The 4305-nt window shown below is 29.6% G+C and overlaps 1 protein-coding gene across 1 annotated transcript in view; it reads right to left on the bottom strand.

The window, feature by feature from the left end:
* LOC111625077 (cell division cycle protein 20 homolog) overlaps positions 1–1689 on the bottom strand; it is a 30392-nt gene extending 28703 nt beyond the window's left edge. The window contains exon 1 of the mRNA XM_023368107.1: positions 1592–1689. The gene's annotated coding sequence lies outside the window, so the exon portion shown is untranslated. The remainder of the gene's footprint in view (positions 1–1591) is intronic.
* Positions 1690–4305: the final 2616 nt, after the last annotated feature.

Here is a 4305-nt window from a genome sequence, read left to right as displayed (position 1 = left end):
CCCTTTATGACTGCATGCAAATAGATTGCAGCTGGACGAACAAAACCGCAGTTAAGGGAGGATGAGGAGTTCCATTATCACTACACTAACCTAAGTTAGGCAAATTAACATAGGCACGTTGAAAATATCAGTCATTTCTGCCATTAATTAGAATGTTCATGTTGGTGAGCAGCAGTGTTGTTAAACGTTCATAAATAAACGTCGCTACATTTTAAGATAAAAGTCGCTGATTTCACCACAGATATTTTGAAAAGTCGCTACTTTGTCGCTACTCAATAAACCAGTTATTAATTTAGACTTTGATGTTGAAAAGAGTTTGCAAGGGTAGCAGTAAACACTTTTGCTTCTTTCTGAAAATATCAGCCAATTTCTCTTTTCCACAATTTTATTTGATTTCTTTCTGTAAAAACGATCATAAAAAAGTCTTTTGTAATACACTTCATCTCTGTCTTTATACACTGATTTCAAATTCTCTATATTCCTAATACTTTTTAGTTTTTCAAAGAATATGATCAATAACAGCATCTGTTAATTAATATTGTTGGCCAAAAAACTATCATTTATTACCTCCATGTGTATATCGAAGCGTTTTTCTGGACTATTTCTATCTTCTGCATTTTTGCAATCCCTTTTTTCAGTAGCATTTTAAAGACCTCGAGGGCCCAACAAAACAGCATAGTTTCTTTACCGCTTAATCCGCCGTTGAGGTATACACCACATATGCAAACTACTATAAAGCAAAACATTATGTCAGAATTTCTGCACGCCTTTTACAACCTCGAAACTAAGATTTTAGCTTTGCACACTAGAAAAATCTAGAAATATAGTTTTGTATATCGTAAAAATATTAGTCGTTGCCAGAGAGCGCTATAAAGTAGAGAAAAATCTGTAGATTTGAAAACTATAAACATAAATTTAAATTTCTCAAAAAATAAAAAATTTCAAAAGTCGCTACACCACATGGCTGGTTTTGGCTAATTTGTCTGTGGTCTCTGCTACCTCACTAGGTCCCTCTAAAAGTCGCCACAGTTGGGAAACCGGTGAGTAGACATCTAGGGTCTAAGTAAGGCAAAATGTAATCGCCAAACCGCGCTGTAAAAAGACGGAAAAATTTAAAATTTAAAAATATAATTTCTTGCGAACAGCAGTTTGGGCCCCCCTTCCAAGTGGGCCCTGTGCGGGTGCACCTGTTGCACCTGCCTAGTTACGGCTCTGATTGGTAGACACAGTTCAGACGATCACAAAATGACAATGATACAGACAGACAACAGAAAAATAGAAGAAAAATAGGTTCTCCAACATTAGCTTTTGATATTCATATCATCAGGAGTTGCATAGATGAAACAAGAAAAATGATTGCAAACATGAAAATTCAAAAAAATGATGCTAAGATAGAATTAAAATGCAAAGATATGCAGTATGTTCCATAAAAGAAAATCAGCAAAGTATGTAATGATAGACATTAGAAAAGATTTTGACATTTTAGGTAAACTATTAGAAAATTCATTTTCTAATAGTTTACCTAATAACATTAAAAAGTCATTTTTAAATGGCATAAGATAAATTAATAAATAAGACAGTTTTTTCTTACAACTATATTAATATCGGTACTTATGGAGGAGTTAAGAGGACGCCAGTCGGAAATAGCGTTTTTTCCGAATAATGCAATTTTTTATTTGTCAAATTTAATACAATTGTTAAATTAAACAATTAATTACGATTTATAAAGATATAACAAAATCTCACAAATTCTAATAATAAACCACTTGAATATGCAAATTGTTTTGTAGTGTATACAGCAAATATGGCAAATAGGTGATATCTATAATCATCCTAATTGATTTTTTTTTTTTTTTCATTTTTACAACCTTATCAGTAAATTTTGTTATTTTTAGATTTAAATTTACTAATCTATTGTTATTTTGATATTTTCATTCAAAATCGCGACTTTGATCGCTATTTCCGACTGGCGTCCTCTTAACCCATAAGTACCTTAATATCAATAAGGTATTATTTAGAGAAAAAAAAATTGTGATATTTATCACCATTTTATTATACATTAAAATGTAACAATTCAATAGAAATTACAGAATAGAAATAAAAATTTTGGATTTTATATTACTAAACTTAATTTCCTAATTATTTAAATTATTTTTATTGAATTTAAAAACAGCAAATCATTCATTTTCTGTATAAAAATTTATTTTATTTTATTTTTTTTTAATATTTAAAAATGATAATCACTTATAAATAATAATTGTATAATCATCATTGAAAAAAAATTCAAGAAAAATTATTTATTGTTAATTTTTTTTGTATTAATATCTACTATGATACTTAATAAACATTTAAATTAGTTTAACCAAAATAAAAACTAAGCAAAATTAAAACATTTACTCACCTTAAAACTTGAATATTTATATAAAATCACTTAATTAGAATTAATGGCCTTTAATATTTATATAACTTTAAAAACAATAACTTAAATATAACTTTTAAAAATGTAAAACTTTAACGTTTAAAACCCTCACACGTTTGTTCGTACCAAATGGCATGCTTACCTGGGAACTCACAGCTGATCGTGACGTCACTTCATATCAGTTATTTAATTGGACTGAGTCAGTATACCTCGTGACTCATTATCAGTCATATCTGAAGCTAATTGAAATGGTTTACTTAGAGATAAGCTATCAAAACTTGGCAATCTGACTAATGAAAACGTTTTAAAAGGTGTAATAGATTTCTTTACTTGTTTTCAGTTGAAAATTCGAGTAGACAAATGACTTAGATATTTTCTTTTTTTAATACCTTTGTTGATCGCATTTAAATTGTGATAAACAAAAGGATTAGCTGATTCACAATAGATTGCACCGATTAGTGATATCGACACTAAAATTGAGATACGTCATCCTAGCTTTGGTCTCTGCGTTTGAACACATTTTACGTCATTTCAGGCACCCCTCACTTAAAGACCGAGTTCCGTTCTTACGGCTAGGTCTTTGGTCGATAAATGAGGAGCTTAATCGTTTTTATTTATTGTGGATAAAGAAAAGGTTTAAAAGAAATTTCAACTTGATAACATTGCTTTAATTTTCATCTCTTACATATTACAGAACATAAAGATACAATCGGCAAAGATTATAAAAATGATTTATCAAAAAATTAAAGTGCATTCATAAAAAAGTAAGCATTTTAAAAGTCTGAAATTTGGCATTTTTTTACCTACTTTGTGTATTTAGGACTTCAAACATTTCAAAAAAACAGTAACAATTGTGTTTGCTTTTTGGTCAGGAAGATAAATTAAATCGAAGAATATTAATTCTTTCACTTTCATGCAAAAAAATTTGGATGTAGACCATGAGCACAGAAAATGCTGTGATTCATCCATCAAAACAGATACTTTTTAAAACATTGCTGGAAACCAACTTGGATTCTCACTTGTGATGACATGCCACCTATGTGTTTTACGATCTCGTTAACGCTAAAACGTGAATAGGGATTTATTCCTAAATCGAGTCAATTTTTCCGATATAGGTGAATCAGATCTTCATCAGTGGCGTGCCGTGACATTTGATGATAGGGAAGCTGTGTTTCTGTAAGAAGCCGACTTCCAGGGGCAATCAGTCAGCGGTGGTCTAGGGTCCATTCGTATTCGTTTGTTCGATAAGCCAGTAAAAACCGTAGACTTCTCTAAATGTATTTTTAATTAATAGATTATCTAACGCACTTAATAAATAAGCAAGTTCAATATAATTAACTCTCTTATATTAGATTTAATAGATTCTATACGCCCTCTAAATGCCAATTCCCGCTTCGATAACATCTACTATTTAAAATATATCTATTAGCCGTAACTATCTGGTTATAATTTTCAATATATATTTTATATTGTGTACTAATGTTAAATTCTATTCTATTTTGATTTCCAAATTGCTTCAATTTTACGAAAGAATCGATGCGAGATTTAGGATTTTCGTGTCTTTTGCCAGCTTTACTCAAATTATTTAAATCGTCAAAGCCAATCTCATTCTACACACTAATTTTATTTGAAAATAGTAGGCAAGGCCAACAAAACAAATTTTGCATTTTTATGCATCCACAAAGCCATTTTATATCTTCATAAATTTTATCATGAAAATGTCGAACAAATTTTTTCTTTTTCATTATATGGTCTCGAGCCAAAACTTTTTGAAATAAATTTTCGATATCACAATTACATTCTAAATTGCTAGCTATAATATAAGGGCTAAAATTAAAAATAAAATTATAAAAACTTACTTGTTAAAATAAAATGTGTGATGATAT

The sequence above is a fragment of the Centruroides sculpturatus genome, unplaced genomic scaffold, assembly GCF_000671375.1.
Source record: "Centruroides sculpturatus isolate CEXI.00-Female unplaced genomic scaffold, Cexi_2.0 scaffold295, whole genome shotgun sequence".
Lineage (NCBI taxonomy): Eukaryota > Metazoa > Arthropoda > Arachnida > Scorpiones > Buthidae > Centruroides > Centruroides sculpturatus.
The sequence above is the reverse complement of the archived record's forward strand: the minus strand, read 5'-3'. Positions and strand labels throughout refer to the sequence as shown.